The following is a 17544-nucleotide window of genomic DNA, read 5'->3' as shown; positions in this document are numbered from 1 at the left end:
GTCTGTGAGATTATGGTGAGGTGTCTGGATGGGATTTTGGTTGCAACCATCATGAAGCAATGTGCCGTACATTCAGCTAACTCTTTGTATTGCACATATCATTAAAGTCTCTGTGTGTGTTTGAGGTCTTCAAAGCAGCTTGATTTTCCAGTTAATGACTATTCACTTCAAAAAGATCACACAAACTGTCCCCATCTGTGTTGCATCTCTTTTGCTTTTAAAACACTGTGTGTGTTTGAGCATGCATGTGTGTCGTGTTTGTGTGTGTGTGTGTGTTTATGTTTATGTTTGCATGCATGGAAAAAAGTACATGTGTTTGTATGTGTTTGAGAGCAAGCATCAGAGGAAGACAGCTGCAGATGTTGCAGGACTGCTGAACACACACACACACACACACACACACACACATACACTTAGGATACAAGAACAATAAGTCATTCAAAGGGATAAAGCAGATGTATGGGTGTGAGTAGCTGGTGTGTGTTTGTGTTTCTGTGTGTTTGTGAGATTATTGTGAGCTCCTTTCCAAAGTTTAAACTGTCAACATACTGATGACCAAATTCTCACTGCTAAATATAGTAAATGCGCACATGTTGACCGCAATTGTTGCCTAATGTGGAAAAAGGAGGGGAAGATTAAAGGAAAGCAAACGAAACGGCATTGGCCACGTCGTTTTCTCATCCTTTTTAGAATTTCAGCTTTCTAACTCATAGCCTGAGGGCCAGAGTGCTTTCTGTGTCTCACACACAAACGCTCACATACATACACAACACACTTACTCATTAAAACACACACACGTACTGACAGACTGGCACTTCCCTTCATTGTCGTGCCATGAATTATTAACTAATTGCCCTGGTTATGAGTGGTATATGATAGCATCTGTAGCAGCAGCATATGTTGGGCTTTTTGTCTAGCTAATGTTAATGCGTCGAAGCAGTCTTAAGATCCAATACTAAGCGCAAGCTCACTTTGTAGCTGCACAGTTTAGGAATATCAGTCTTCATTCAAATGATGCTTTTGTGTGACGCAGCTTTATGTTGCAAAACAATAAGTGCATATAACAGATAGTGCAAACTTACATTAGACAAGCTAGTTGCCATGTTTAGGACTATGTAAATGGCTTTGTGAGACTTGGGGGGAAAAGGCTTTGGTTTTGTTAAATCCTCCTAATTACAAGACATATCTACATGTTACTGAATATGATTACACAGTTCTCTACCAAAATGGTTATAGCCGTTATATTTCAGTTATGTATATATAACACAGCCTACTGACAACTAGAGTTTTATTTACTACCAAAATACAATCAAGGCATGCTGCTTTTACAGTCGGGTTCCACTTTCTACCTTAGTGGTTTGTATCACTGGAATGGTGGCTCTGGGACAGGAGACAGTGTAGCATAAATTTTATAAGCTGCATCCATGACTGCTTAACTCAATAGACAACTTGCACTGCATAAGATGGCACACAAATCTTACTGGGTGAAGCAAAACTTGTACTGGATCTCGCAGATCATTCAAAACCATCTCTTCCATAGTTGATGCTTTTCATTCAGCTAATTATGCCACTTCTTGTCCTCGTTCCTGCTGCCCGAGACTTAATCACTGAGGATTTTACAGGGATGTAAATGTGTTTCATAAGACAAGGGGTGAGGACAGGTCAAGTGGAGCTAGAATGTGTAGGCTGAAGTTTTTGTTTCAACTGACTGACAATTGGCCAGCTTAATCTGTAAAAAGAAATATAGTGCAGTTGCAGAAACTAGCAATACTGTTATAAAATAATTTAATGATTGGAATACTAGATATTGGGCCAACTACCTAGAAACTGGAATAACATTTAACATTCACTGGAATTTAATAATTTAACATAATAAGCATTTAAAATTATTTATGTTTATTTGTAATTTATCAACCTTCAGAAGTTTGTGAACCAGGAAGAATCAAAGGTTACAGATGCTGGTTTTTCTTTAATAGCCAACAAGATTTTCTTGTCTTCTTCTCATGGTATTTTCAGATCAAATTCAGGAAATGTCAGTCCAGATATATATCTATACATAGTCCCATTGGTGTCAAGGTGTCTGTTAGGCTTTACCTGAGCTCATTTAAGTCAGTGAACTGGACTTCTGATGTGGGTTAGTTTTGGAACGTTTAACTTGCTCTTTGGTTACTGTACTAAGCATGTCTGAAAAGATTGGTTTGACTGACATATTTTACAAGGTTGTACTGCCTTCGGTCTTCAGAACTGCTTTAATTCTTCATGGCATAGATTCAAGAAGATTCTGGAAACATTCCTCAAAGATCTTTATCACTATTGACATGATAGCATTAAACAGTTGCGCTGCAGATCTGTTCATGCACTCTTACACAATACCACCTCCATTTGGAGGAGTCAAAATAGTCATATTGGTAGTGAACATTGTTTCTTTTGCTGCTTTCATTAATAAAAATGCAAAGTGCTTTGTACAGTTAACAAAGCAAGACATGTGAGTGTGGGAACCATGTTCCCTCGCCTCTTCAAAATTACTGATTATTATTGGCTTCCATTTCTGTATCTGAGCGCCCATTTTTGTTAAAGCTTCATCTGTTGCATCTTCCCGTACCAGAGATATTTTAGAAAGTAAACTGCCAAAATACTTAACCAAATGCCAGGTCAGGTCTTAGAGCGCTACTAATGAGCTTCATATCACATGTCTACTCTATAATAATCCCTTTGGGCATCATGTGAATCTACGAAGCCAATTTGATTCTTAATGTTTTGGGCTCTAAAATTATGTCAGTACAGAATACAGGGACAAACCACAGATTTTATTAGACTTAATAAAATATCAGACATAATGTCTTCTTCTATATGTGAATTTAAAACTATTAGTTTTACCAAGTTACATATTAATGTTGAATGTACTAAGTTAGAATTATTCTTCATTTTAATCATAACTTGATGAAATAAACTATATTAACAACAAGAATATGGTCCGTTCATACGCACCTAAGCTCTGCTGCAGAAGCCCCGCTCTCTTTGGGCTCTATTTGGACTCAGAAAGTGATTCAAAATGCCAATGACACTGAATCACTGGGATATTTGCAGGCCTGCCCAGCCAATCTGCATCCTGCTGGAGTACACCGGTGAAGAGCATGAGGACAAGTATTATGTCTTTTTCGGTCTACTCTACTTGCTGGATGGAGACAGGTAGACAAGCAGAGCAATGCTATCATAAGATACATTGCTCGTGTAGGCATAATAGACTAAGAAGTCACAAAGGATGAAAGGATTTCAGTGAACATCATGATGAAACAGGCATTGAACTTAAATATCCATTAAAATTGCTTGGTATTTTTTTTTTTTTTTTTGAGTACTGAAAGGGACTAAAAAGAGAGAGCATATTTCTTGCATATCAGCTTCTCTTCATTGGCAAAGGTTAAACTTAAACACAGACCCCTTTTTATCTTTAAGACCTCATCACCCCAATAGAGCACTTTGGTCTAAGACTGCTGGTTCCCTGTAGTTATAGGGTATTACAAAGTAGAATGGGAGGCAGAGCATTCAGGTTTCAAGCCCCCCCTTGGACTGATCTGGTCAGTGGACTGATTCCTATATAACACTTTTCTACTCTCCCGGAGCACTCAAAGTACTTTATACAACATGCCTTATACACCCATTCATGGCACCGTAGTTGTGTTTGTTTTATTTACAGTGCAGTTTCTGTACAGAGCAGCTTTCCAGTCACTGCTTGTTGTCTCCGTGCCGGTCACTGCGGCACTGCTCCAGACTCCTCTCTCTCCCAGGTCCTACTGAAATAAGGGGAATTGTGATTAGATGACTGCTGTCAGCTGCGACAGCCAACCTTCCCCCAGCACCACACCCTGAACCCTTTGCTCCACCCCTCCACTTTTAATATTATACTTAAAACTTTCCTTTTTGATGAAGCAAATAGTGAGGGGTTGGATCAGGTGACCCTGAACCCTCCTTTAGTTATGCTGCAATAGGCCTTGGCTGCTAGTGGCTTTCTTCTTAACTCACCTTGTCTTTACTCATAATGCGTGTCTATGCCACTTTATATTTAGTGATTAGTTATTATTAATCTCTGGCTTCCTTCCCCAGTGTTTTTTTATCCTGTCTCCCTCCTCTCAACCAGTCGTGGCAGATGGATGCACAACCTGAGTATGTTTTTTTTTAGTGGGTTGATTCTGTTTTCTTCTTGCCATCGCCAAATGCTCATAAGTGCGTATTGAGTGTTGGGATTTTCTCTGTATTATACGGTCTTTACTTCACAATACAAAGGAACTCTGATTTGGCATTATATAAATATAAAGAAATTGAGTTTAATTGAACCACTCTGTTTACACATTTGCTGGCTTTTAAACATTAATTAAATTAGACATGTTTAAACAATGTAAACAAAGCAAAAACCATTACAGAATTTTATCCTGCATAAATCTTACTTTTCTTGCTCCATACTTTCCAGTCTCCCTTTTAAATGCTTTGGCCTGTAAATGTGTTAGCACAAAGTCTGCTTCCACATCTCCCGTGTCATAATTTCTGTCCATTTATCTCATGCGGTTTCCCATCAACACAACTAAACGATCCAGCCGGCTTCTGGATTACTTTATATTAATTCCATCAATTCATTCTGTTCATCCAGTTCTTGGTTGCAGCGGGCTGAAGCCTGTCTCTCTGGAATAGGGCAAGAGGTAGGGTAACCCCTGGACAGGTCACCAGTCACAGGGCTAACACAAAGAGACAGACAACCATGTGCACTCAGCTTTACTCCTACAGCCAATTGGGAACCACCATTTAGTCTAACCCAACTAACTGTGGGAGGATGCTGCAGTAACTGGAGAAAACCCTCACAGACACTGTGAGAAAATTCAAACTCCCCATCTTTAAGTGGGGACCAGCAGGACCTTACTGCTGTGAGGCAACTGTGCTAACCACTTTGCCACTATGCTGCCCCACATTAAATTTCAACAGTATATAAAAGTAAAACATTTAGGTCTATCCAACCCTAATCAGGTTTTTGCATCTGAGGAGACCTGAGATTAGCCTGATGAAAACTTTGCACACATGTGCATCTGCAGCCAACCAATAATATTCACAGGACACCAAATGAAATCTATAGATATGCATCAGTTAAAACATACCAAAAGAGAAGCAGTCTCTCTCCATAGAGCTCAAACAACATCCATGAATTAAATTACTACCATCTTTTCCCTGCAGTTGGAGAGTTGCAGTTACTACCATCTACTGATAGCTAGCTTTGCTACAAGCTATTGGAAAATACTAGTATAGTTTTAGCTTTTTTCACAAGCTTGTCTATGTCCCTTCAACTAATACTGTCACTGGAAAAGCCACTTTTTTTTATTTTTGATGTGTGTATGCATGTGTATTAAATCAGTGGTCTTTCACTACAGAGACCAACATAGTAGACAAACCACTCCTTAGCTTGCATGGCTCTGAAATCAGTTACAATAAACACGGCTTTCTCTACATGTGTAACAGAGGAAGCACTAGCAAGTAAACAACAAATTATGCTGTGATTTAAAGCTAGGTCAATAACTGTTTGGACAGTGGAACGGTTTTAAATTTTTACATTTTGTCTACTTACAAAACCAAAGTGGGTTTTTTAAATCAAACCATCAACACGTGACTGAAGTGGAATCTTCTAGCTGTAATTCAAGTGGTTTAACACATGTGTTGTATTTGTGTTTCGGGAATTCCAGCCATTTTTTATACACAGTCCCCAATTTGGGGGACACAAAAATCCCCACACAACAGTTACATGACAAACATATGACACATTTAATGTAGATTCAACTGTTTTCTCTGCTTGGCTTGCTTTTCTTTTGAACCGGCTACACAAATGGTTCATACTATAGCTCATTCAAGGAAAAAAAGAACCAAGTCTTTATGCATTGAAATATCATTCACGTAACTGAAAACACAGAGCTTTCTCGCCTTCACTTGCTCTATTTATTTCTATCCATTTAGAAACTCGTTTTATCGCATTTCTTTGTGCTTTGTCATAAACTGGCTAATGTCATCTTTACAAACACTTTTTATCAGCCATTATTAGAAACTAGGTTTTTTTCGGGGGGGGGGGGGGGGGGGGGGGGGGGGGGTGTGCCCTTGAATGCAGTCTTCCTTTCTATCCAATTGATTATTTCTATGAACTAATAGCATAGAAAGCACTGCTACTGGTTCTCTCCTCTACACGCCTCTGTTCTTTCCACATTCCCTTCTCTGTCTGCCAGACTTTTCATGCATAACAATGAGAGGACCACGTTTCTGTTCCCACCACTAACCCCTTTCTAAAATGTATGCAGACTTTCTTCCCCCTTTTCTTTGCTTCTCATTCACCAAATCCCCACACTGTATGGGTATTAAAATATCCGTCGCAAGAAGGAAAGAAAGCACGAGAGAGACGGTGAGTGAGGGAAAGAGGAATGACACAAGAACGTGTGCATGCTTATGACTGTGTGCAAGAGACAGGGATGTTGAAGAGCGAAAAGGAAGAGGAAAGGGAGATGGAACGCGCTTGAGACGGCCTGTTGGAGACAGCATGTTCGAGTTGAGGAGGCAGAGGGGGAGACGTAGACGGCAGGCTCAAACCGAGCTCAGTCCTCCCTTGCTAGCTTGTTGATCTCCCTAGACTTGACATTTGAAAACCTCCACCCCTCTCTCCTCCCTCTTCTCCTCTTCATCGCCCCTTATGTCCCCACACCCCCCATACTCCCAGCGCACTGATGTGTGTAAATCCAGCACTACCACTGAATAGACTAAACCTCTCCTTGGCTCTAAATCCCTTTTGAAACCTGGTAGGACAACTATTTCTCAGTGGTAAAATTCACCTTGAACAAATGACTCTGGCTTTACATAGAGACTGTGATATTGTAATTGGACAAATTATAGGCAATGGCATACAGGTCATTTATGGACACGAGCAGCGTTACCTCCAGCCCAGTGTCCCTAGGACACATTCATACTGCAAATTCTGCATGATGTAGTGTGCTATTTATATAGCAAGACTGAAAATAAGGATGTAGAGGATGGGAGAGTTGTTGGGAACGTTTCGCCCTTAGCGTTCATGCTAAAGATCAGAGTTTCATCAACTAATAAACCAAACCAATGAACGACTTTGTTCATCTTTTTAATTATTTTTTGTGCATAGATTTGTATATTTTTCTAAAATCTAAAGCCTTTTCTAAAACAACATTTAACACATCCGAACTTGCCGGCTCCTTTACTCAGTTAAGCTAACACACTTAACTGAGTAACTTTTTTCCCCCCATTTATTTGTTTATACTGTACACTTTCAGGAAGGTCATCAACATTAAAGTTTTTTTTGATGGACAGTAATGGATGATGTTTACAATCTAATAGGAAAAATCAGTTAAAACTAGTTTTAATTGTGCTTTATATATTCTGTTGTCTAGTCAGCAAACCACAGTATGTTATCTCTCTACATAGTAGAATAGCAGCTGTTACAACCAGATATTTTATATTAAAAATGGATGTAGACACTATAACATTGTTTGTTCATTTATTTACTACCAATCTAAAGCCCGCAGCACAGGATTTTGGCTCTTGACATATTGGGTGTGTTTGCTTTAGAAGGTGGAGCTTATGAGCTAGCAGTGTCACAGTGAGCAAGATGCTTTATTAACTGTGATATTAATTAGGATTTGGCAAGTATTGGACACTGAACAAAAGATGCATGTGTCTTCTTTTTTTGGCGGCTCCCTTTAGGGATCGCCACTGTAGACCATCTCACACTATCCCTAACATCCTCACACCAACCCTCTCCTCCTTTACTACATCCATTAATGTTCTCTGTCATCTTTCTTTGCACTTCTCTAACTTTGTCTCCACTCAACCCTCTGACCACTCACTTCTTGTCCCACCTGGTCATTCCCAGGAAAAATCTTAGCATCTTCAACTCTGCCATCTCCACCTCCTGTCTTTTGGATGATCTGATATCGTCGTGTTGGTGTTGTTCCCAGATCATCATGAAAATGTTGTTCCAGGTTCAACATTGCAAGTGACCAATCACATTGTTGTGACGTTATTCTTTTGCGCGCCAAGCCATTCGTGCATTTATGAAATTCCAGTGTTGCAAGGACAATATCAATTTTGCTTACCGTTTATCAAAAGGTTAGGGTTAGGGTTAGGGTCAGGGTCCGTTGATCGGCAGACAGAGGCGGTTTCTTGCAGCTTAAGTACAGTTTTTTGTTTTATGCCGGTTTTTCCCGAAGTCGCAAAAGTATGACGTCACAACATTCTGATTGGTCACTTGCAATGTTGATCCTGGAACAACCTTTAGTGTGATGATCTGGGAACAACACCAACACGACGATATCAGATCGTGCCTGTCTTTTTGTCACTACAACTATCTACAAACCATGCTTGTCCCACTACCATCCTGTTAACCTTCCCTTTCACTGCTGCTATCCTTCTGTCACAAATCACCCCTGACATTTACTCCACCCTGGCTGGACTCTTTTGTATTCTGTTACTTTCTTTGGATACTTGACCCCAAGTGTTTAAATTCATCCATCTTCACAACGTCAACCCAAATGTATTCTTCCTAAGCATGTATGCGTCTATTTGACTCTAAATGGGACCAAAACACAATAAAGACACAATAAAACTCACTTTTTATTAAAACAAAAGTATTACGTTTCAAGACTATAAACTTACAGGTTTATAATGTTCGATTTGAATTAATGCAGGAATAAAAAACTTTTACTGTGGCTTTACTTTTCACATCTGAAGGCTATGTAACAATCCTATATATTGTCTATAACCAAAAACAAGTAAATGCTGAAAGCTTTTAGACACATAGATTGTGAAAAGCTCAGTGATAGGCAGGAGGATTTGGCCAATTGAAAAGTATGATAAAGAAGATCCCTAATACAGTCGCATATAGTACATTCTTCCAAATGCCCAGTTTTGGTCCACAGAGACCTAAAGCACAAAAAATACCATTTGTCTTTTTACTCAGCACCATCTCTATTGAAAATATCTTTCTATCATTTCTCATCATTAACACTATGTGACCAGTGAATTCTGGTATTACTTTGCATTGATCAACTAAATCCAGACATCATATAGAACAGAGGGTGGATGCACACAGAAAGGAATATAATAGAAAAAAGTGAACCTCAGCACTTTAAATATGGATGTAGTCTATCATCAAAGATGATACTCCCTCTTCATGCACATTTCCTTTTAACTATGACAGAGATTCTGTAACAGACACGGTCTGATCCCTGCAGTCAAGGACAAATTACAGTCACCCTTTTAAAGTTTCACTTCATTACTGTTTGGTGTCACTGACATTTCACTTTTTTAAAATGCCGGCTGTCTAATTTGAAATTAAAAGCTGTCATGTGTTGTCAGAGTATTGCTCATTACTCTTGAATTAATTTACAAAACCAATTGCTGTTAGTGTGTTGGCACAGCTAAATTACAGACTGTGAACAACAGAAGAATTTTAAAAAGGCTTTGCACGGCGCATACGAGTTTGGGAAGTGTTTAAATGTAAAACAAATAAAACAAATAAAATTGATAAAGGATCTGCAGGAGATTATCAATGTGCAAATTAAACAAAATAAATCGATTGTTTAGGATTTTCTAACAATATAACAACAATAATTAATTTAATAACATTTTCTGGCTTAGTTTGGCCTTGAGACATAACAATGTTGGATTTCTGTGCCAATACAAACCCAATATTCCTATCCCGAATTGAGAACGTGAACTTTGTGCACAACCCTGCTGACATGTAATACATTTTCTTTATGCCATAAGTCATCTGCGCAGGAAAAGCATGAATGGTTTGTGTGAGTAGAATTTAAAGAAGCAGCGATCAGAGTCCTGCTATAGATTCAATCAGCTCAGTGCTGTGGTGCGATATAAGAAGTGGCATTCAGATTGAAATGGTCCCATAGATTTTATCTGTGTGTCTGTGTGTGTGTGTGTGTGCATGTGTGTTTTATCTTCAGTGTACACTGACCTGATTACATAATCATATGTAACTGAGCTAGCAGAGACTGATGCATGAATGTTCACTACAAAATGAATCCAATCATGTGACAACACATACACACATGCTTGCATACACAGCTGTCAGGCACAACTCCAGTTAGATCACTGAAAAATTCCAGATGGTATTTAGGAATCAAGTATATAGTTTTACACTGTATCACAAGCAAAAATAGCTGAGAATAAAAATAACAGTAACATTAGTGATATTGGCACTACAGTTTCTGAAAAATGTTACAGATTGAATCACAAACTCAGTGTTCTGCTGTAAATTGAATCTCCCCAAACTGCCCTATGTTTTCTTTTTTTCCTTTTCTAAACATAAGCCAAGCCAGTAAAGTTAGCTTATATCCCTTCACTGTATATTCTGATAGGTACATATTGCTAGTACTGGCTTAAAGCCCCTTTTGCCTTCACAGCTGCTTTACTTCTCTGTGGCATAGATTCAACGAGGTGCTAAAAACATTTCTCTGAGATTATGCTCCATATTGACATGGTAGCATCACACAGTTGCTCTAGATTTTTTAGCTGTACATCCATGATGTGAATCTCCCATTCTGCCACAGTCATCCCAAAGGTATTCACGATCAAGAAACTAGTTTGAGTTGATTTGAGCTGTGACATTGCTCGTTAGCCTGCTGAAAGCGACCTTCAGAAGATGTGTTCATAAAGTTATGAAAATGCTCAGCAGCAATACAGAGAAAGGCTTTGGCATTTAAACAAGCTCCACAGCATTATACAGCAGAAACTACTCTGAACAGCGAGGAATGCCCAGACCTCTACATCGAAGAGACCAAACAGCCACTTCACAAGCGCATGGCACAACACAGAAGAGCCACCTCCACAGGACAAGACTCAGCTGTCCATCTGCATCTTAAGGACAAAGGTCACTCTTTCGAGGATGCCAATGTTCACATTTTGGACAGAGAGGACAGATGGTTTGAAAGAGGAGTGAAAGAAGCATCTATGTCCACTGTGGGCGACCATCTTTGAACAGAGGCGGTGGTTTACGACACCAACTCTCTGCCATCTATAATCCAGTTTTGAGTTCCCTCCCCAGACACCTTAATGCCCACTCACATCTTGGGCCATCTGACCTCAGGAATTCGCATGATAAGGTGGGGCCAGGTTTCACAATGAACTCACCCGAAACCTGGCTGATTGGGACCCACACCCAGTTTCACACCTTGGCTCAGGCGATTAGAGGATCATCGGGGAGTTCTTTTGTCCCTCTGTGGGGGGAAACTCCCACTAGGTTTATATCTGGGACTCTCCACCATTTGACCTTAGAACTGAAGAAGCTTCTCGGATGAGAGGTGAAACGTCTTCAAGCAACTTAAAGAAGTCCAGACGCTTTTCTTTGCAAGCTCCTTTGACTACAATGACCTGGATGACTGAGAACCTTCACAGACATACTCTGAACTTTCAATAAGGGTGGATCCCAGTTTTCATGTTATTTCTGACCCTACAATCTGAATGTGGCGTCAGATATCAAGCCTCATCAGGACAGGCACCATCTTCCTGAAGTTCTTTTGTTGAATTTTGGGGAGCCAATATTCCATTACTTAGTTAACAGAAGTGACATTCAGTATGGTCATTTGATGCTGCACTAGATGCACCAGTATGCAGAAGATCAGAGATGCTGTTCTACCTACCACGTTTGTAACGAGTGGTTATTTGAGTTGCCGTTGCCTTCCTGTCAGATCAAAGCAGTCTGGACATTACCTTTGACACAAACAGGGCATGTTCACCCTTAAATGACATTTTTCCCATCTTCACAATAGGTAACATAGGTGAAGTTTATACAGTAAAGAAATGCAAGAATGTATGGTTAAATATATATGTTATAAACTACAAAGTTTCAGCATGATGACCCTGAAATACCTGATGTGTTTCACTCAAGGTGAACAGCAACAGTGTAAGTGCAAGAGAGCTGCACTGTTCAATAGTGTGGTGTACATCAAACACTCTACATGTCTGGCTGCAGCCACTGATTCTATTTTTAATTTTTTTTATATTTTTGCTGACAGAAAAGACGGTAAATAAAAGGACTGAAAAATAATTTCTGCTAAACTTCCCTTAATTTTTCTGAAAACAGAGTATTAGGTTTTCCCAACTTGCAAGTACTGATAGCATTAACACACACATTATTGGTTGCACCAGTAGGTGACGGTACACACAGTCCTCACCCTCCAGATTTAACACCATTACTGCTACATTCAGCACTAAGATTGCTGGTTTGCACTCAGTGCATCTTTCTGTCTCTTGCAGTCTATGTATGGTTTTTATCTAAGGCAGTTGGATGCCAGCTGTCATTCACTTAGATAACTGGCCTGACCACAAGCACACAGACAAACACAGGACCACCCAGGGCCAATCTTTTAATGTGTGTGTCTGCATGTGTGTGTGCCGGTGTCAGTGTGAGTGAGAGAGAGACAAGCCAGTTGTTTTCCATCCAGCTGAAGTCGCTGGCCCTCACCCTGAGCCATCCATCACTAGACAGATAAAGATAGAGATCTAGCCAAACATAGAAAGAGACATAAAGAGAGTCAAGGGCTACTAAATGCTTGGACAGAAGGAGACAGTAAAGGAGGAGAGGAGTGAGCCAGAATATGAGACAGAAACACAAAACCACCGAGTGAGAGTGAAGTTACTCAACAGTTTAGCAAAGAAGACAATAAAAGAGGAGATAGCGAGACACATACCAAGAGAAAACAGTTTGTTTACACGACCCTTCTTCAATTTGGGGCCATGCAACTGAGCATCAAAATGTTTGTTTTATAATTAAGAAGTCAAATGCCAAGAATTCTTTCGAGGCCAAGCTGTAAAATGTCTCTCATTTGTGTGTTATGTTCCGGCTGGTGACTGCAAAAACAAAATCCACTGTTGCAGGGAAAAAAGAAAGAAAGAAAGAAATAACCGTCTACAGTGTGTGACTGTATTACAGTTTATTTTCTTTATATTTGTTTGTATTGATTAGTTCTGAGCACTAACAGTGTTATTAGTTACATGAAGAATTAAATTCTAAGGAAAAGAGAGAAAAACCTTTCAATGTGTGAATATGAGAGTGGTGATGATGTCAATCATTTCAGGATTTGAAAAGGTGATCCAAACAGACAAACATCAGATTCAGTGTAACTGCTGACATTTTTTTAAGCAGTCATTGTACCCAGAATACGTCCCCACCTCAGTCCAACCAAAAATATTCCTCTCCTGATAAGCCAAGGATAGTTTGGGAAAGTACCTTTACTTTTTTATATCTTGTTTCACTGCATATATTTTTGACCACAATCTACACTGATCTCACTCACTAAATTTGACTCGTTATCACATCCATCCATTCTACTTTTAAAAGGCAGACATACAGTTGTGGTCAAAAGTGTACATACACTTGTAAAGAATATAATATAATGGCTCTACCGAGCGTCCCGTTATTTCTAAAACTCTGATTTTTCCCTGATAGAGTGATTGGAACAAATACTACTTTGTCACAAAAAACATTCATGAAGTTTGGTTCTTTAATGACTTTATTATGGGTCAACAGAAAAAAGTGATCACATCTGCTGGGTCAGAAATATACATACAGCAACATGAATTAGCAATTTTGGTGACTTAGAAAGTTGTCAGTGAACTGAGCTTCATAGCATGGCCTCTTAACTGCTTGTGAGTGATTATGAGTGACGACAGCTGGTGACTTCTCTCAGGCCAGTTAAATAGGGCTCATTGGATACAAACGCCCACAAACGCCACAATGGGAAAGTCAAAGGAGCTCAGCATGGATCTGAAAAAGCGAATTATTGACTTGAACAAGTCAGGAAAGTCACTTGGGGCCATTTCAAAGCAGCTGCATGTCCCAAGAGCAACAGTGCAAACAATTGTTTGTAAGTATAAAGTGCATGGCACTGTTTCGTCACTGCCAAGATCAGGAAGAAAACGCAAGCTATCACCTGCTGCTGAGAGAAAATTGGTCAGGAGGGTGAAGAGGCAACCAAGAATCACCAAAAAGCAGATCTGCCAAGAATTTGAAGCTGCTGGAACACAGGTGTCATTGTCCACAGTCAAACGTGTTTTGCATCTCCATGGACTGAGAGGCTGCCGTGCAAGAAGGAAGCCCCTGCTCCAAAAGCGGCACCTTAAGGCTCGACTGAAGTTTGCTGCTGATCACATGGACAAAGATAAGACCTTCTGGAGGAAAGTTCTGTGGTCAGACGAAACAAAAATCGAGCTTTTTGGCCACAATGCCCAGCAATATGTTTGGAGGAGAAAAGGTGAGGCCTTTGACCCCAAGAACACCATGCCTACAATCAAGCATGGTGGTGGGAGTATTATGCTGTGGGGCTGTTTTGCTGCCAATGGAACTGGTGCTTTACAGAGAGTAAATGGGATAATGAAGAAGGAGGATTACCTTCACATTCTTCAACATAACCTAAAATCATCAGCACACAGGTTGGGTCTTGGGCGCAGTTGGGTGTTCCAACAGGACAATGACCCCAAACACACATCAAAAGTGGTAAAGAAATGGCTAAATCAGGCTAGAATAAAGGTTTTAGAATGGCCTTCCCAAAGTCCTGACTTAAACCCCATTGAAAACATGTGGACAATGCTGAAGAAACAAGTCCATGTCAGAAAGCCATCAAATTTAACTGAACTGCACCAATTCTGTCAAGAGGAGTGGTCAAAGATTCAACCAGAAGCTTGCCAGAAGCTTGTGGATGGCTACCAAAAGCGCCTAATTGCAGTGGAAATGGCTAAGGGACATGTAACCAAATATTAGCACTGCTGTATGTATATTTCTGACCCAGCAGATGTGATCACTTTTTTCTGTTGACCCATAATAAAGTCATTAAAGAACCAAACTTCATGAATGTTTTTTGTGACAAAGTAGTATTTGTTCCAATCACTCTATCAGGGAAAAATCAGAGTTTTAGAAATAACGGGACGCTCGGTAGAGCCATTATATTATATTCTTTACAAGTGTATGTACACTTTTGACCACAACTGTAGGTCCTAGGTCCTAGGAAGAATAGGACTTCAAGAATGCAATCAAATATTACCAGCTACACTGAAAAGTTTCAGGTGTGCAGAAGAAGATAACCTTGTAAGGGACACTTGCCAAATCTAAATTAAGTGACCTTTGTGATTTTTACCATCCAAGTTCAGGAATTTTATAATCACCCTGTACTTTTACTGAAAACTACTCTGGTCTGCACTTTGCTGTTTGTGCCCTCTCAGAGACCACTAATTGTAGCACCAAAGCCCTGGTGCAGATATATTACTTACAAACAACTGTGATATAATTTACTACTACAGACGAGGAGCACTTACCAAAAAATATAATACTTTTCCCTGAAAAATAAGGTTAGAAAACGTGTGTGTGTGGGGAGGGGGGGGGGGGGGGGGTCTTTATATGAGGAATAGACAATTACATTCTTATGGGGGAGAGTGCTGAATTATGTATTGTAGCCTTTTTGTTGCTAGGCAAACGAGTGCTTTCAAGTCCATTTACAGTGAGCCTTTCATAGTTAGTCAGCCATAGAAACATTTCATTAGCCTAGTTGAACCTCCAGGAGTTTCTGAAGGTCTAAAACAGGGGTGTCAAACTCAAATACAGAGTGGGCCAAAATTCAAAACTGGAACAAAGTCGCGGGCTAACATTAATATTTATTGAAAAAAAAAAATCTTCCTCCAGATATAAGAATGAATCTTTTCTTATGGACTCAAACAAGTTTTGCTGAAAAACTGAATATGGAACAAGCAAAGCTTAATACTAAACAATATATATATTAGCTGTGTAATACGAGTAGGCCAGCTCTAATAATAATTTGGTATGGCTTCGCGGGCCAAATGTAATTAGGCTGCGGGCCAAATTTGGCCCGCGGGCCAGAGTTTGACACCTATGGTCTAAAACTTTTTTTTGTTTTGTTTTTTTTTTCTTCCTGGAAATCAGTTCATGATGAATGCAAATGTCTTCTGTCATCTTTCCTACAGAAAAGAAAAAAGGGGTGAAATCAGTGAAACACGTGAGAATTGCAGTTGTCACCTATGATGATCAGGAGGCAGTGCTGATACAAAAAAAAAATCTAATTTACAAAAAAATTTATTTCTCAAAAGTCATAAAATTGTCTTACAGACAGAAATAAAACGGTTCAATCTTTTTTTATTGTATATTATACAATGTTTTGTTTGTTTGTTTGTTTTATGTGTTTTTTATCTTGGACACTTAATAAAATAACTAAAATATCTGTTAATAAAATATGTTTGCCACAAGAAATTTTCTTGTTTTGCATCAAGTCCTAACATGTTTGATTAGGAAGCTTATCCAGAATAGGGGCATTTATCTCCTCGTTGCTATCAGCGGTGAAATAAAAAGAGATATCACAGTGCACAGCTTTATTTTAATGATCGGGTATTTCGATGGTCTGCATAACAATCAGCCCTACATTTAGTAGTGAAAAACCCCTTTCTATGACCAAGATATTACATGTTAACAGTATGTTCTGAAATGTTTTGTTTTTAATTATAGATTTTAATGAATAAAGAATAGCCTCAAAGGCCCTTTACTCCTGAAGTTATATTTTAAATGCATCACTAACTTTGGCAGAGTAAGTGATGCAACTTTTCTGGGGCATTTTCTTCACTCATCTGTTGCTGGCTATACTGTTCTTGAGAAGCAGACAGCTGTGGTTAGAGAAACATGTTTAAAAGTGCTTGCTGAAGGGACACACAAAGCTGCCTGACAGAAACACTTCAGGTAAATGGGAGACATGCACATTGCTGCTTCTATCACACCTCGTGGCACTTGAAAACAATATCAACTTCTGATTCGATTTTCCAATTGACACCCATGCAATTCTGGCATTTTTCCTTTAGCAGTGGCTGTCTGACATTTTCTCACAGTCACTGGGTGCAGCGAGAGGGATGAATGCTAATCATTTCAACACTGCACTGGGATAGTCTGCGTCTTACACAAAATGTCGACACAAAGATGAATTTTAATGGATAAAAATGAATAAAAATGGCTGATTTGCTCCTACAGCCCACGTTCTTTTTCTCTTTTTTTTATACTTAAAGCTTTCTTGAGGGTCTGAGCTGTTGCACAGAGGCGTGCTCTAATGATTTCACATTGTCCTGTCATCTGATCAGTGGCCTGTGGCAGGCTCATGTACCCAACATGCCACTTTTATTTATATACTTATTTGTGGATATGTGTGTGTCAGACAGAGAGAGAGAGAGAGAGGGTGTGACTTCTTATGAGGTTCTACACGGCAGCTTCATAACTCAACCAATTCCAGTGGGTGGCTGTGTTATGCTCTTGTGTTACAAACATGACAAATCGCTAACGCACTGCTCACTAATTGTCCCTCGAGCCTGGAATACAAGCGCTTGTTGTGAGCTAATTGTCACCCAAAGGGAATGCACAAATCCGCTGAAGTGAGTTGAAACAATAAGCACATGGCTAAAACACTGTCATTAAAGGCAAATCTATAATAGATTTTTTTA

General features: G+C 39.5%; 1 long non-coding RNA gene across 1 annotated transcript in view; it reads left to right on the top strand.

The window, feature by feature from the left end:
* Positions 1-15967, top strand: part of LOC146505747 (uncharacterized) — a 288224-nt gene extending 272257 nt beyond the window's left edge. The window contains exon 2 of the long non-coding RNA XR_014877469.1: positions 15612-15967. This is a non-coding gene — a long non-coding RNA (uncharacterized LOC146505747). The remainder of the gene's footprint in view (positions 1-15611) is intronic.
* The last annotated feature ends 1577 nt before the right edge of the window (positions 15968-17544 follow it).

The sequence above is a fragment of the Neolamprologus multifasciatus genome, chromosome 13, assembly GCF_963576455.1.
Source record: "Neolamprologus multifasciatus chromosome 13, fNeoMul1.2, whole genome shotgun sequence".
In the NCBI taxonomy this organism is placed as follows: domain Eukaryota; kingdom Metazoa; phylum Chordata; class Actinopteri; order Cichliformes; family Cichlidae; genus Neolamprologus; species Neolamprologus multifasciatus.
The sequence above is the reverse complement of the archived record's forward strand: the minus strand, read 5'-3'. Positions and strand labels throughout refer to the sequence as shown.